This window comes from Hyla sarda, chromosome 2, assembly GCF_029499605.1.
Source record: "Hyla sarda isolate aHylSar1 chromosome 2, aHylSar1.hap1, whole genome shotgun sequence".
In the NCBI taxonomy this organism is placed as follows: Eukaryota; Metazoa; Chordata; class Amphibia; order Anura; family Hylidae; genus Hyla; species Hyla sarda.
In genome coordinates this window covers 108,543,300-108,561,434 of record NC_079190.1, presented here as the reverse complement: position 1 = coordinate 108,561,434, position 18,135 = coordinate 108,543,300, and positions in this window count along the sequence as shown.

The window sequence follows — 18,135 nt, the reverse complement described above, 5'->3', positions numbered from 1 at the left end:
GAAACACTGCAAATAACCAGCCTTATATGACCAATAGTCAGGCATTGTCTTTATATGCTGTGGTAGCTGCAGTGAGGAGTAAAACATTTTCTGGTGCATACTGAAGCATGAAAACCACACCCAATATTTATATAAAAGTATTTAAAAAAAAAACATATACCTAAACTGTAAAATGTGTCTTGAGCCCTAAAAATGAAAAACGTATTGTATGGCAGTCTTTCCAAAACAGAGCCTCCAGCTGTTGCAAAACAACAACTCCCAGCATTTCCGGACAGCCAATGACTGTCCAGGCATGCTGGGAGTTTAGCAACAGCTGGAGGCACCCTGTTTGGGAATCACTGGCGTAGAATACCCTCATGGCCCTCTCTCACTTCGAAGCTCTGTCGTATTTCAAGGAAACAGTTTAGGGCCACATATGGGTATTTATGTACTCAGGAGCAATTGCTTTACAAATTTGGAGGGGGCTTTTTCTCTTTTTACCCTATATGAAAAGGAAAAGTTGGGGTCTACAACACCCTGTTAGTGTAAAAACATTAAACATTTTACACTAACATGCTGGTGTTGCCTCATACTTTTCATTTTCACAAGAGGTAAAAGGAAAAAAAGACAGACAAAATTTGTAACGCAATTTCTCCTGAGTACAGAAATACCTCATATGTGGGCGTAAAATGCTCTGCGGATGCACAAGGCTCAGGAGTGAGAGCGCACTATGTACATTTGAGGCCTAAATTGGTGATTTGCACAGAGGGTGTCTGATTTTACAGTGGTTCTGACATAAACGCAAAAAAATAAATCCCCACATGTGACCCCATTTTGGAAACTACACCCCTCACAGAATTTAATAAGGGGTGCAGTGAGCATTTACACCCCACTGGAATTTGACAGATCTTTGAAACAGTGGGCTGTGCAAATGAAAACTTGCATTTTACACCACTGTTCCAAAAATCTGTCAGACACGTGTGGGGCGTAAATGCTCACTGCACCCCTTATTACATTACGTGAGGGGTGTAGTTTCCAAAATGGGGTCCATTGTTCTGGCAATATGGGGGCTTTGTAATCACACATGGCCTTCAATTCCGAACAAATTTTCTCTCCAAAATCCCAATGGCGCTCCTTCTCTTCTGAGAATTGTAGTACACCCGCAGAGCACTTTACATCCACATATGGGGTATGTTCTTACTCAGAAGAAATGGGGTTACACATTTTGTGGGGCTTTTTTCCTATTTTTCCTTGCGAAAATGAAAAATTTAGGGTAACACCAGCATTTTAGTGAAAAAAAACTTTTTCTTTTTCCCATACAACTTTAACGAAAATTTGTCAAACACCTGTGAGGTGTTAAGGCTCACTATACCCCTTGTTACATTCTGCGAGGGGTGTGTTTCCAAAATAGGGTCACACGTGGGTGGGTCACCTGTTCTGGCACCATGGGGGCTTTGTAAACGCACATGGCCCCCGACTTCCATTCCAAACAAATTCTCTCCCCAAAAGCCTAATGGCGCTCCTTCTCTTCTGAGCATTGTAGTGCGCCAGCAGAGCACTCGACATCCACACATGGGGTATTTCCATACTCATAAGAAATGGGGTTACAAATTTTGGGGGACATTTTCTCCTATTACCCCCTGAAAAATTGTAAAATTGGGGGAAAAACAGCATTTTAGTGAAAAATATTTTTTTTTCATTTACCCATACAACTTTAACGAAAAGTCGTCAAACATTTGTGGGGTGTTAAGGCTCACTGTACCCCTTGTTACGTTCCTCGAGGGGTGTAGTTTCCAAAATAGTGTGCCATGTGTTTTGTTTTTTGCTGTTCTGGCACCATAGGGGCTTCCTAAATGCGACATGCCCCCCAAAAACCATTTCAGTAAAATTCAATCTCCAAAATCCAATCATCGCTCATTCCCTTCTGAGCCCTCTAGTGCACCCACGGAGTACTTTACATTCACATATGAAGCATTTCCTTACTCAAGAGAAATGGGGTTAAAATTTTTTACGGAATTTCTCTCCTTTTTTACCCCCTTGTAAAAATGCAAAAAAATGGCCCTACGAGAACATGTAAGTGTAATAAATGAAGATTTTGAATTTTCTCCTTCACTTTGCTGCTATTCCTGTGAAACACCTAAAGGGTTAACAAACTTTCTAAATGTCATTTTGAATACTTTGAAGGGTGCAGTTTTTATAATGGAGTAATTTATGGGCCATTTCTAACATGAAAGCCCCTCAAATCAACTTCAAACTGAACTGGTCCCTGAAAAATTCCGATTTTGAAATTTTTCTGAAAAATTGGAAAATTGCTGCTATACTTTGAAGCCCTCTAATGTCTTCCAAAAGTAAAAACATGTCAACTTTATGATGGAAACATAAAGTAGACATATTGTATATGTGAATCAATATATCATTTATTTGGAATATCCATTTACCTTACAAGCAGAGAGTTTCAAAGTTAGGAAAATGCTACATTTTTTACATTTTCATAAAATTTGGGGATTTTTCACCAAGAAAGGATGCAAGTAACAACGAAAATTTACCACTACGTTAAAGTAGAATATGTCACGAAAAAACAATCTCTTAATCAGAATGATAGGTAAAAGCATCCCACCAGAGTTATTAATACATAAAGTGACAGTGGTCAGATTTGCAAAAAAGGGCTGCATCCTTAAATGGGCACGGTCACCAAACTTTTTTTTTGATATGTTGTAGTACTTATGTACTACAACACATCTGTAATATAGATCCATTAATTTCTTTTTTATTAAAATAGTTTATTTTAATTTTGAAAACCGGCCACTAGGGATCTCCCTCCTGCAGAATGGCATGACATTAAGCTTGAATTCGGACCGATGCTGGCCAGGCAATCGGTCTAAATTCATTCAGCCTGTGCTCGCTCCCTGCCTCTCAATCGGACAGGCGATTGAGAGCGCATTGGCTCCCTGTCCTCACACCCCGGCCCCGCCTCACGGCATTTATACACCGCTGCTGCTGCCCTACTCTTCACTAGGGTATGTCTTGGGGAGAGAGCTTGGTTCGGGATTTCCAACACAGGGGTTGGGGGAGAGTGGGATTTGCAGTTTTCAACACGGGGGGGGGGGGGGGGGGGGCGGGGGGTGGAAAGGGGTAGCGCCGCGGCCATGGCCCTAACTTATTGTTTACAACACAGGGTGCCTCCAGCTGTTTTACCACTACAACTACCAGCATGCCCTGATAGCCAATAGATGTCAGGGCAAGCTGGGAGTTTTAGTGGTGAAACAGCTGAAGGCACCCTGTATAGGTGAACTAAGGGCAGAAGTTGGCCCAGCCAGCAGGCATCAGTGACATCGCGCCTGCTGGGGAAGTCTGCCTGGTAAGTGAGCACACTACCAGGCAAGGCATTTTTTATATAGTAAAAAAAAAATTAAGACAGGGAGGGGGTTAGGGATAGATAGGCAGTAGATAGGGGCAATAGGCAGGGACAGGAAAAAAAAGGATGGTGGGAGCTACTCTTTAAGGGGTTAAATATGGTGGACTGTTTCAAATAATGATGTTCATGTTGTATAGATCCATCAGGATATGACAACACAGGTGGATGCTTAGTCAGTTTCCCGCTTCATAATCTCCGCCACAGCTTTAGCAGAAAGCTTTAGCAGAAAACTCGCTAAATCTGTGCGTGGGAACTTACCCTTATACTACACTCATAGAAGCCCATGGATTTGGTTTCATATGGAGGTTTTTTTTTATCACAGATTCATTAGAATCCATGAATTAAATGTGGCCTTTAATGGTAATATACCTTCCTGCACCTTGGAGACATAACAATGCCATACAGAGGTATAATACAGCAGCACACAGAATGCCTACAGGTCCAATATTTAGAAACATAAAGACTCTGGGGGAGATGAATCAAGACCTGTCCAAAGGAAAAGTTGCCCATAGCAACCAATCAGATCGCTTCTTTCATTTTTTCAGAGGCCTTTTAAAAAATTAAAGAAGCGATCTGATTGGTTGCTATGGGCAACTGGGTAACTTTTCCTCTGCACACGTTCCGATAAATCTCCCAAGTCTGTGTGTAGATGAGGCTTTGCCTTATGGTTTATCTTATTGTTAGTGTGCCCTAGTTAATATTCTTTACCAGAAACAAACAGCAATGCAAAGAATGTGTATATATCGGAAAGATTTGTCTGTAATGTTAAGATCAGCAACTTAGCCCTTTGAACTGGATCCGGGGTAAGGTCAAGTGGTGCTTGGCTCTCATCTTGTTTTTTCATTTCATTTCTGAAATTGCAAAAGCTTGACCAACACACTGACTCAATAAATGAAGTCTAGGCTTATTACAATTGGCAATATTTTTGTGCCATAGTCCCGATTTCCTCATAGAATTTATTGTTCAGTATATCCAGTTATGGACTTAAAAAATGTGTAGGTTCCTTTTTATGAAACAATGACAATGCACTGAAAGTTTTATAGGAAATTCTCAGTTTGCATTGGAATTAATATTCCACCACTGTTGTATTATTATTGTTACGCCGAGCGCTCCGGGACCCCGCTCCTCCCCGGAGCACTCGCAGCATCCTCTCATTCGCAGCGCCCCGGTCAGACCTGCTGACCGGGTGCGCTGCAATATCACTCTCAGCCGGGATGCGATTCGCGATGCGGGAGGCGCCCGCTCGCGATGCGCATCCCGGCTCCCGTACCTGACTCGTTCCCCGTCTGTCTTGTCCCGGCGCGCGCGGCCCCACTCCTTAGGGCGCGCGCGCGCCGGGTCTCTGCAATTTAAAGGGCCACTGCGCCACTGATTGGCGCAGCAGGCTTAATCAGTGTGTTCACCTGTGCACTCCCTACTTATACCTCACTTCCCCTGCACTCCCTCGCCGGATCTTGTTGCCATTGTGCCAGTGAAAGCGTTTCCTTGTGTGTTCCTAGCCTGTGTTCCAGACCTCCTGCCGTTGCCCCTGACTACGATCCTTGCTGCCTGCCCTGACCTTCTGCTACGTCCGACCTTGCTCTTGTTTACTCCCTTGTACCGCGCCTATCTTCAGCAGTCAGAGAGGTTGAGCCGTTGCTGGTGGATACGACCTGGTTGCTACCGCCGCTGCAAGACCATCCCACTTTGCGGCGGGCTCTGGTGAATACCAGTAGCAACTTAGAAACGGTCCACCAACACGGTCCACGCCAATCCCTCTCTGGCACAGAGGATCCACCTCCTGCCAGCCGAATCGTGACAATTATGTTATGGAATGACTATTGTTTGAATGTGTTCAGTGAACAAATGCTTAGAACTATAATATACTGTACATATCCCTCAAACAAGTCTTGAAAATACTCATCTGGATATCCTAATTTTTTTAACACCTTTTACGAAGGGGTTTAGCATTATGATATATCTTTTACACAATCCTCCAGTCCCCCTGCACAAAGATGAAAAATGAACGTTGCTGTTATGTCCTGCGCTCCGGCCAGACATGCTGGCCGTGAGTGCTTTCCTACCTCTGCCGGCAGGGCCGGGATTCGCATCGCGGGATGCGCCAGTATGCAAATCCCTGCCCATCACTCACCTCCCTTGTACCTCCTGTGTTCTCTCAGCGTCGGCGTGTGTGCCCCTGTCTCCTAGGGTGCACATATATGCTCTTAGATTTAAAGGGCCAGTACGACCTTAATTTTTAGTTACACCTGCACCTCAGTTATAAGGTTCTGCACCTCCCATCACTCCTTGCCGGATCTTTGTTTGCCTTGTGCCATTGTGAAAGCGTTTTTCTGTGTCTCCTCTGCCGTGTTCTGACCCTCTGTTCCGTTACATGACCTTGCTCCTTTGCTGCCTGCCTATTGACCTTCTGCCAAGTTCCTGACCATGCATCTGTGCCGCCAGCCCTGATCTTCTGCTATCTTGACAATGAGTTGCCTGCATCCTCCTGTGCCACATATCTCCTCAGCGGTCTGTGTGGACCAGTCGTGTCAGGGGTAGCGACCTGGGTGCCGCCTGCCGCAGCAAGTCCATCCCGCTTTGCGGCAGGCTCTGGTGAAAACCAGTGGCACCTTGACATGGCCCAAGTCATCATCCACACAGACATAGGGGATCCACTATACCATGGGTGTTCCAGTTGCCACATTCATTATCCAAAACATGGAAGTGTTAGGCTGGGTTCACACCACGTTTTCTTAAATACGGTTCCCGTATACGGTTGGGAGGAGGGGGGCGGGGCTTAATCGCGGCGCCCGCACTCAGCCGTATTCGGGAACCGTATTTAATGCAAGTCTATGAGCCGATCGGAGTGAACCGCAGCCTCCGGTCGGCTTCGTTTTCGGCCGTATGCGGTTTCCCGACCGCAGGCAAAAACGTGGTCGACCACATTTTTGCCTGCGGTCGGGAAACCGCATACGGCCGAAAACGAAGCCGACCGGAGGCTGCGGTTCACTCCGGTCGGCTCATAGACTTGCATTAAATACGGTTCCTGAATACGACTGAGTGCGGGCGCCGCGATTAAGCCCCGCCCCCTTCCTCCCAACCGTATACGGGAACTGTATTTAAGAAAACTGTATTTAAGAAACCGCATACGGCCGAAAACAAAGCCGACCGGAGGCTGCGGTTCACTCCGGTCGGCTCATAGACTTGCATTAAATACGGTTCCTGAATACGACTGAGTGCGGGCGCCGCGATTAAGCCCCGCCCCCTTCCTCCCAACCGTATACGGGAACTGTATTCAAGGTAACTGTGTCTGATCAAACAAACACTTTTGAACCTTGCATTGGCTGTATTTATTCTTTCTTCCAAAGGTGACAATATATTCTGTCCCTCCAGACTCACCGTATTTTGCCTTCTTGGTAAATTGGCTGATCGCCCTAAAAGAGTGACCCTAAACAGAAAACTAACCCTAATAACTGCTTACTTTTCCTCTCTTCCATACACATTTCCCATTTTTAGGATTCATCAAGGGAAATATAGAATGTCATACAACCATGCACAACCCACAAAAAGTGTAGCCACACAATCAAAGTGAAGCAACAATGTCCATAATTGTGTACCACGGCAATAGTGCTAATGTTGTTCACACAATGCTGTAGAGGAGATGTCCAACATCTGTCACCATGGTATCGATGTATCGAGAAAGAAGTGGACCCTGATATTTATATGTTTTGGTGAGCCTAACTTTCACAGATTTAAATTAAAACCCCTATCCTATCCCCATATTTATATGTTTTGGCGAGCCTAACTTTTACAGATTTATATTTAAATCCTTTAATACTAGACACTTCCTTACCAGAGGCGTAGCTTGCAGCTTCTGGGCCCCAATGGAAAATCTGCAACAGGGCCCCATAGGCCAATTATAATTCTGGTCTCTTATGGGGCAGATGTGCTTTTGCGCCAGAGCCCTGATGCGACTGCTACCTCTATAGCTATACCCCTGTTCCTTACCTCTGACCCTTGCAAGGTTATAACATGCCAACTGATGCTGAGTAGCCATCTCACTTTATCCATCTAATGTGCTGGGTAGCCATCTGCCTTTAGCCATCTCTTGCATTAAGTTGCCATCTGACTAACAGAACCAGTTTTCGTAGAGGTTGAAAAAGCATGATCTTGGTTTTTTTGAGCCTGGAACATGCTAAAACATACATTATATTTTGTTCAGAATGCTCAGAGCCGGAGGCCGTGATCATGATGTATGGCCACGCCCCTTGTGTTGTGATGCCACGCCCCCTCCATCCATTCTGTATATGACATGAATGAGGGGGCATGGCGTCACAGCACGAGGGGCGTGGCTGTGACGTCACAACCTCTGCCGCAGGAACCCGGTGTTTGTTTAGAACGGCGGGTGCTGTGGGAGATTGGGGGGGGGGGGGGGGGGGTAACAGCAGGACCCACGTGATCAGACTTCTTATCCCCTATCCTTAGGGGATAAGATGTCTAGCAGCGGAGTACCCCTTTAATAGTAATATTCGCACAGTCAACAGCTCAGGTTTGGTTTCTATACTATATCCAGGGCCGGATTAACGTAGGGGCGGATGGAGCGGCAGCTCCAGGCCCCTGCGTTAAAATAGGCCCGGCGGCCTGCACAAACGGCCGCACAGACCGAGGGCTGCAACATGCTGGGATCGGTGCTGGTACGGTCCCTGCATGTGCATAACCGGACGCTTCACCTGCGGGCCCCATCGTTCCCCTTGCGACTGGGCCAGGAGGTGAAGGGTCCGGGACGCCAGCAGATCCGGGACATCTGTCCCGAATCTCCGAGCGCCCGCAGCTTTTAACACTGAGTGCGCCTTTAAGACGCACACAGCGTTGAGCGTGCGCACAGTGCGGCAGCTGACGTAACAGGAAGAAGCCGGCGGCTCCGTCCTGTCACTCCAGCCCGGGCTTCCTGTGCGGCAGCGGCTCTGCGGAGGCTGTCAGCACAGGAGAGAAGAGGAGAGAACAAGAGCTGCGGGGGAACGAGACAGAGGTGAGTGTTTTTTTTTGTTTTTTGCTGGGGGCATTATTATGTGAGGGGCATTACTTATATGGGGGCAAAGTGACGGGGGCATACTTATATGGGCGCAAAGTGAGGGGGCATTACTTATATGGGGGCAAAGTAATAATAAGTAATGCCCCCCTAACTTTGCCCCCAATAAGTAATGCCCCCTCACATGCCTCCCATACATAATAATGACCCTCACATGGCCCCCATATATAGTAATGCCCCCTCACATGACCTCCATTTATGGGGGCATATGTGTGTGAGGGGGCATTAATGTGTGAGGGGGCATTAATATGTGAGGGGGCCATGTGAGGGGGCATTAATATGTGAGGGGGCATTATTATATGTGGGGGCCATGTGAGGGGGGCATTATTGTATGAGGGGGCATTAATATGTGAGGGGGGCGTTAATATGTGAGGGGGGCATTAATATGTGAGGGGGTATTAAAATACAAGGGGGCCATGTGAGGGGGCATTAATATGTGAGGGGGCCATGTGAGGGGGCATTAATATGTGAGGGGGCCATGTGAGGGGGGCATTAATATGTGAGGGGGCATTATTATATGTGGGGGCCATGTGAGAGGGGCATTATTATATGTGGGGGACATGTGAGGGGGGCATTATTATATGTGGGGGACATGTGAGGACGGCATTATTATATGTGGGGGACATGTGAGGGGGCATTATTATATGTGGGGGACATGTGAGAGGGGCATTATTATATGTGGGGGACATGTGAGGGGGGCATTATTATATGTGGGGGACATGTGAGGGGGGGCATTATTATGTGGGGGACATGTGAGGGGGGGCATTATTATATGTGGGGGACATGTGAGGGGGGGCATTATTATATGTGGGGGACATGTGAGGGGGGCATTATTATATGTGGGGGACATGTGAGAGGGGCATTATTATATGAGGGGGACATGTGAGGGGGGGCATTATTATATGAGAGGGACATGTGAGGGGGGGGCATAATTATGTGTGGGGGACATGTGAGGGGGCATTATTATATGTGGGGGACATGTGAGGGGGGCATTATTATATGTGGAGGACATGTGAGGGGGGCATTATTATATGAGAGGGACATGTGAGGGGGGGGGCATAATTATGTGTGGAGGACAGGTGAGGGGGGGCATTATTATGTGTGGGGGACATGTGAGGGGGGGCATTATTATATGTGGGGGACATGTGAGGGGGGCATTATTATATGTGGAGAACATGTGAGGGGGGGCATTATTATATGAGGGGGACATGTGAGGGGGCATTATTATGTGTGGGGGACATGAGAGGGGGGGCATTATTATGTGTCGGGGACATGTGAGGGGGGGAATTATTATATGTGGGGGACATGTGAGGGGGGGGGGGTATTATTATGTGTGGGGGACATGTGAGGAGGGCATTATTATATGTGGGGGACATGTGAGGGGGGCATTATTATATGTGGAGGACATGTGAGGGGGGCATTATGTGTGGAGGACATGTGAGGGGGGCATTATTATGTGTGGGGGACATGTGAGGGGGGTATTATTATGTGTGGGGGACACGTGAGGGGGGGCATTATTATATGTGGGGGACATGTGAGGGGGGGCATTATTATATGAGGGGGACATGTGAGGGGGCATTATTATGTGTGGGGGACATGTGAGGGGGCATTATTATGTGTGGGGGACATGTGAGGGGGGGCATTATTATATGAGGGGGACATGTGAGGGGGGGCATTATTATGTGTGAGGGACATGTGAGGGGGGGCATTATTATGTGTGGGGGACATGTGAGGGGGGCATTATTATGTGTGGGGGACATGTGAGGGGGGGCATTATTATATGAGGGGGACATGTGGGGGGGGGGCATTATTATGTGTGTGGGGCCTGTGAGGGGGGCATTATTATGTGTGGGAGCCATGTGAGGGAGGCATTATTATGTGTGGGGGCCATTATATATGGGGCAATGTGAGGGGGCATTACTATATATGGGGGCATTACTATATATGGGGCAATGTGAGGGGGCATTACTATATATGGGGGCATTACTATATATGGGGGCATTACTATATATGGGGGCAATGTTAGGGGGCATTATAATCTATGGGGGTAATGTAAGGAGGCATTATTATATATGGGGCAATGTGAGGGGGCATTACTATATATGGGGGCATTACTATATATGGGGCAATGTGAGGGGGCATTATATTATATAGGGGCAATGAGAGGGGGCATTATAATGTATGAGGACAATGTTGGGGCCTAATACTATATAGGGCACAGAAGGGACTACTATATGGGGCAGTGTAATACATATAGGGGGTTTGTATAGAGGTGAGGACTTTACTGTAGCGAGAATCCTAAAATGTTTGTCTGGCAGATTCGGTGAAGACGAATTGTGATTGGGAGAAATCTTCATGATGACCCAGGACAGATGGATAAGAAAGAGAAAAGTGAACGACTCCGAACAGAGTAGACGCCCCGTGAGTATATAACTATAATAACCTATATGGTCTGCAGCCCCTGTGTACAGCTCAAATCTATCCCTGTGTAGGGTTATTGATCTTTTGTATACTGTACTGGTTTTTATTCAATAACAATATAGCAGTGTTAGTGGTATTGGTAGTGGTCATGGTGTGGTAGATTTATATGTCCCTTGTATTGTGGTGTTATTAGTGATACTGGTCTGTGTATAGTGGCTTTTATTTCCATACAGTATGGTGGTATTGTTTAGTCAGTGGTCATGGTGTGGAGGATTTATATGTCCCTTGTATTGTGGTGTTATTAGTGATACTGGTCTGTGTATAGGCCGCATCACATTTTCTATGTTCACGAGGCAGTGAGCGTCTGTATACAACCTGTCACGTTGCCATGATTACTTACACATGTGGTGAGTGTTTTTGACCTAACCCCTTCTCCGCCATTGTTTTTAATTCTCTTGTAGATACGTATTTAATCATGATTATATTTTCACTATGATAGGTTTGGTGATATGTAAATGTAATGACACTAAACACATTGTATTTCATTGCACGCATATATCCATACAATGGTCCCTCAAGTTACAATATTAATTGGTTCAGGGACGACCATTGTATGTTGAAACCATCATATGTTGAGACCATAACTCTATGGAAACCTGGTAATTGGTTCTGAAGCCTCCAAAATGTCATCTGAAAATAAGAAAAAGTGAGGATTAAAGAAAAATAAGTAGATAACTAATATAGATAAAGCAAGTCCTTACATATAGATAAGAAAGATCTGCTGGGAGCTGTAATCACTGTCTACTTCAGTGTTTTCCAACCAGGGTGCCTCCAGCTGTTGCAAAACTACAACTCCCAGCATGCCTGGACAGCCAAAGGCTGTCCGGGCATGCTGGGAGTTGTAGTTTTGCAACAGCTGGAGGCATCCTCGTTGGGAAACACTGGTCTATGTAGAGGACCGGAGATTCTTCGGGGTCCTGTACAGTACACAGTGTCCTAAAAAAGTATCATGGAGCCGCCCTCACCTGGTGTCCAAAGGAGCAGGTAACCCTGGTACAGGTAAAGAGTAGTAAAGAACATGTAATACCTCCCTGTACTGTAGGGGGGGGGGGGGGGGGGGCGCTACCAGACACCAGTCAGTGCATGCACTTCAGTAATACAGGGGTTTTACCAGTAAATGCCCATTCTGATTGGTCAGTTCTTCCCGCCATTGATTACGTTTCGCAGATCTGGACTGTCTGTACATTGTATGTTGAGTCTGGTTTCAAGTTACAATGGTCCAGAAAAGACCATTGTATGTTGAAACTATTTTTTAACCTTTTCACTTTGATTTGCTATAATTACCCTGTAATTGATTTTGTGTGTGTTCACACATAAATACCAGGACTCTGGTCACTTTTGTATGCTTGATAAAGACTGTGCAGACAGTGGAAACGTTGCTTGCCACATATGAGGAAATAAACTACACTGCTTTTCACCTTATATTGGAGTGCTGTGGGACGCTTTCTATTTGTGTCGATTACTGCCGCCAGCGACCAGGGCTGTGATTGGGCCCGCTTGCACCCACATCACCTTGACGCTGTTCGGATGTGCTGCTCTACCTTGCTTCTACTTAGTTATCTGGCTATCTACCTAGTTAGCTAACAATCCAACTGGCAAGCTACGTACCTGGCTACCTACATATGTCATATGTTTGTCGTACGTGTCGCACATAATGTAAGTAAATGGAGTTGCACTGCAACCCACAAATGGCTGCAACCCAGCTGTTGGGTCACGGACACTTGTAGGCCCATCAAAATCCTCAGCACCAGGCCCATGATGCTCTTAATCCGGCCCTGACTATATCACCAATACTTTGATGCAACCATGTAAATTAATCGGCAAGACCAATATTCATTATAACTGAATAATTGAAGGAAATTTATCACCAGTTGTATGCTCCCTAATCTGAGGATAGTATTAAGTAATGACAGACACCCTGATTCCAGCACTGGGTCACTTATTTGGGTCTTCAGTAGTTTTCCTACAATCATTGTTTCTGAGCTGTAGAGTGAGAGGAGCACACTACTCCAACCAGTAATGTGTGTTTTCTGCCTACGAACAGTATAGAATTCATTGTGATTTATAGTGACAAGTGTTGGTACAAAGGCAATGACGATATTTGTATCACGGCAGTGACATGAGGTTATCTTAACAATATTATCTGGAGCTGGATTTATGAACAATGTGGGAGATTTATCAAAACCTGTGCAGAGGAAAAGTTAAAGGGGTACTCCGGTGAAAACCTTTTTTCTTTTAAATCAGCTGGTGCCAGAAAGTTAAACAGATTTGTAAATTACTTCCATTAAAAAATCTTAATCCTTCCTGTACTTATTAGCTGCTGAATACTACAGAGGAAATTCTTTTCTTTTTGGAATTCTCTCTGATGACATAATGAGCACAGTGCTCTTTGCTGACATCATTATAATAATAATAATAACTTTTCATTTATTGTTGTCCTTAGTGGGAATTGAACCCAAGTCCCCAGCACTGCAAGGCAGCAGTGCTAACCACTGAGCCACCATGCTGCCCTTAGCATACATCTGCTATGCACGATTGCTAAAATGGACAGAGATGTCAGCAGAGAGCACTGTGCTCGTGATGTCATCAGTGTTCCAAAAAGAAAGGAATTTTCTCTGTAGCATTCAGCAGCTAATAAGTACTGGAAGGATTAAGATTTTTTAATAGAAGCAATTTACAAATCTGTTTAACTTTCTGGCACCAGTTGATTTAAAAGAAAAAAGGTTTTCACCGGAGTACCCCTTTAAACAGATTTGTAAATTACTTCTATTAAAAAATCTCAATCCTACCAGTACTTATCATCTGCTGTATAATACAGAGGAAGTTTTTTTTTTGTCTGTTGGATAAAGGTTAACACCGTAACGCTGCGTTGGGGTGGTGTCACGCCGGTCCTTGGCTCCCGCTGTTTTTGTCCTCCAAGCTCTCATTGTGTATGTATTAAGCAAACATTATTGCAATGGATCCCGTTACTTAGATATGTAGCATACATTAGTGTTCACTTTTTTACCTGTAGCTTATAGTTCATATTATGTTGTATTTATACATCCTATATTCAGTCTGTGAGGTATTATGCCAGGGCCCTGTGTGACACCTTTTTGTGTTTTTTTCCCCCCCACTCCTGTGGAATATTTTTGTGTTTTAAATGTATGTACTAATAAAGTAATCATTATATCTTAAGTAAATGACTCCAATTTCCATGTTTTTTCTTGAATATATAAAATATTTTATATTGTGCTGGGGCCATTTTAAAATAAAACAAATGGCATACTCACCTACCTGGGTGCCCTGCAGCTCCTGTTGGAATATATTCATGCACCTGCTTGTCAGTCTGCTTATTTCTTTCAGGGTAGACTCATTTCAACAGTAAGGGTCTGTTGAAGTGCTTAGTGCACTGCATGAAACCCCCAAGCCGGCTGACACCACTAAGCAGGAAGTAATCATGCCACAATGGTGTCACCCCATGGGTCCCGATAAGCCTACAGGTGAAGAGTAGTGTAAGTGGGTAGTGTTAGTGGTGCCGTGCCTGCTCCCTGTCTTTAGTAGTAATATGCAGTGGCTTTGCTATGGTGGTATAAGTAGTGCAGCCCCAACCAGGTGACACCCCCAAGCGGGAAGTAATCGTCCCACAATGGTGTCGCTCCCATTGGTCCCGATAGTCCCAGGGGTGTGTAGTGTGATTTGCCTCACAGCTAGATGCAGGGGAGTAAGCGAGAGTTCTACTATGTTTGGCACTGTGATAAAGGACTGCAGCAGGAACATTACAGGAGTGCAGGGTACAGCTGTGCCCGCATGAGGGAAAGAGCTGCTCTTTTAAATCACTCCTATATTCCCTGTGCATGTACTCTATGGACAGACTGGCATAGGGCATTTATATAGTTAGGCTATGTTTACGTTACATTCAGATGTTTTTCTCTGTCTGGAGGTAAGAACCGGCGACAGAGAATGAGAAACATGAATACGAAGATTGCATTATTGCCGGCAGGGAACAAAGACCTATGAGGGAGCCATAGCGTTTAAATCCACAATCTTCAAGTTCTTACGTATGGTGCATAGGAAAACTGGAAATCTTTAATGCTACCACGGCGGTTCCCTCAGATGTTTTGCTTGCCAGCCACAGTGGATTTAAAGGGGTACTCCGCTGATCAGCATTTGGAACAAAATGTTCCGAATGCTTAAAGCCGATGCCGGGAACTTGTGAAGTCATAGCCCTGCCCCCTCATGACATCACGGCCTGCCCCCTCAATGCAATTCTATGGTAGGAGGTGTGACGGCTGTCACGCCCCCTCCCATAGACTTGCATTCAGGGGGTGGGGCGTGATGTCATGAGGGGTGGGGCTATGACATCACAAGCTCCCGGTGGAGTGCCCCTTTAAGCATTACTGCCAAGGTAAAGAGACACGGTCAGCAGTCCAAATTAATATGTTTCTGAAAAAGCTTCTAGGTTTGTTTTCGTGTTACAGTATATGCAGCCATTGGCTAGATGGGGCTACTTGAAAATGGCTGATTGGCTGGATGTGGGGAATAGAAGAAGCGGATTGGCTGGATGTGGGGAATAGAAGCAACAGACACCACTGCATATTTCTATAAAGAACGACTATATAAGAAAATGTTAAGTGACAAACAGCTGGAATCATGGTCTTTGTCACTATTTTATGTAGAGTTATGTTAAGTATTTTATTGTTTTTAGATATTAGAAAACTATTTTTTTTTATAAGTTGAGCTAGGATGTAACTCGTAGCTTTACCAGAATATAGAGATTTTAGGTTCTACTGTTATGAAAGTCTAGGAAATTACACATATGAGGTGGTGAAACAAGTATGCCTGTTACTGCACCATACTGAAATCTACCAACTGCTTGGCAGGAATCCTTTTAACCAAAGTCAGCCTGAAGTAGTTTTAAGAACAATAGGAATCTAGGAATTTTTTAAAGAAATATAAATATATGTAATCTAGGATTTATTTGAAGAAATATTATTCATCTGGAAAACTGGGACCATGAAACAGCATATAGAAATTTAGGTTGTTTATTTTATTATTTGATATATATTTTTGCTTTGTGCCTTCATACATATCATGGTTTGACATTGGGTTGAACATGCACCTGCTTTCACTGTAAATAATGTCCTAACTATAAGGTTGCTGTAAAAAAGTGGAGATGGCGATACTACTCATTCCCCAACCAAATCAATTTAACGCAGAGCTGTTGGTGTACCTGGAATGAAGACTAGAGGAGTCCAGAAACACCATAATGCATGGAGTAAGACTGGGAAGATGTTTCCTAGTGAATGACTCTTCATGGTATTGCCCATGTGGTCTCCAGACCAATCTCAGGGGTACTTATTGCTGAAGAGGATAGATGTCCATTCCAGCCTCTATTGTCATTACCAAATAAACTATTGTAAACTAACTCAGGTTATGTTCCCTAACTATTCCTAACACCCCTCCAGCCCTTCCATTTTTTTTTAGAGCTTTAAAAAGCTGTGTATGTTACCTTTCTTTTTGCTCACATAGTGCAATTTCCTAGAAGAAAGTGGGCGTTTCCCAGCAGGCATGACATTACTGAAGCCTGCTGGGGGACCACTTCTGCACTCACATGGTTGCAGAGCTGTGATGAATAGAAGACTTCAGGCTCTGTGCATGTTTCAGTCTGTGTTGCTATCAGTTAGGCTCTCCTGCAGCTTTCTGTGAGAATCTGTGGAGCTTTCATTTTCTGTGCAGCTGTCAATCAAGCTCATTGCAGAGAAGCACTTCCTGAGTTTGGACTCCTGCCAGGCCGGGAGAAGACAAAACTCACTGTATTAATTGAGGCAGGAAACAGAACATTTTTTATATTACATTTTCAACATATTTATGTTGAGAATTTTAAAAGCAAGTGAATGGGAAAGTGTCTGCTAATTACACAAGGAACACTATATTAAAAACACTATATTTTCTTTGGTGACAGGTACTGCTTAACACCATGTTAGCAGTGGCATGAGATCAATGGAATTTCTGTAGATGGACTTGCAGCCCTATGTCGTTAAAGCGCTTTCTGATTCAGCTGTTTTTCTAATCCTGGATAACCCCTTCTTAAAGGGAAACAAGAATGGTTCTCAGGAAGAACATCCACGACCCAATTGCACACACACAAAACAAGTATATTGGCTCTCAATAAGGAATTCGCGAAATGTTCTTCCATGTGTTATTCCATAAAGAACAGCAAAATAAATGTATTTGCATTTGGGGAAGATCGTTTTATATATGACTGATCAATCATTGTTGTATCTTTTGACCATGGACATGGCACTGTTAGCATTAGGTATGCAGACATACTTTAGATCAGAACCATTATTGCGCAGTGTTAAAGAACCTTTAAAAACCCCAACATTGCATCTAGTTCTGGGCTGAACTCAGGAATAAGCTGCTTCTACTAGACAGTCGTGTGGCATTTTCATACTGTTAGTCATAGATAAAGCTACATTATCAGCAGGACTGAAGCCCATTAGTTCGGAGCATGCTTATCTGTGCCTAACGGGGAGTCAATAAGTTTACTGTGTTTGAGTGTTAACTAACGTCTCGGACTTAGTGTCATCATAAACATGTATATATATATATAGCCGACTTGAAATTTGTCATTATTATAAGTTAAATGTACAAAAATGATGACTTGTAAAGACTAAGAGAGTCTGCCAATTATATTTACTAATGCATTAGCACACACCATCATCATCCAGACTGTTTATACCTGTTAATTGGTGCTACCAACCATTTTGTCTATTCATCTATGTAGTCCAGGGTTTCCCAACCAGTGGCTTGCAGTTGTATTCTTTTTGGACATGCGACCAAGTAACCGGCAGAAAGTTTTTGTTATTGCTAAAGATACCCAGGCTGTCTGTAATAAAAAAAATAAAGCTTTACATGCCTTCCACATTTCCCCTCTGCATCCCGTAACATTACTCTTGGTTTCCTCTTACGGGTGCGGTTATTGGATGAGTGGTCAAGTGGCTGAGAGGAAGAGGTGCATGGCTGGGCCAAAAACATCACTTACTGAGGAGGGAAACTGCTGTGGCCAGTGAGTGGCAAATGACATATGCGGCCCCAGCACCTAGAAGGGGAGAGCCCCGGAAACCGGGAGCAGCGTTATCAGATGCAGTGAAGGAGCGCAAAAGGCATGTACAGCTTTATGTTTTTATTACAGACATCCTGGGCATCT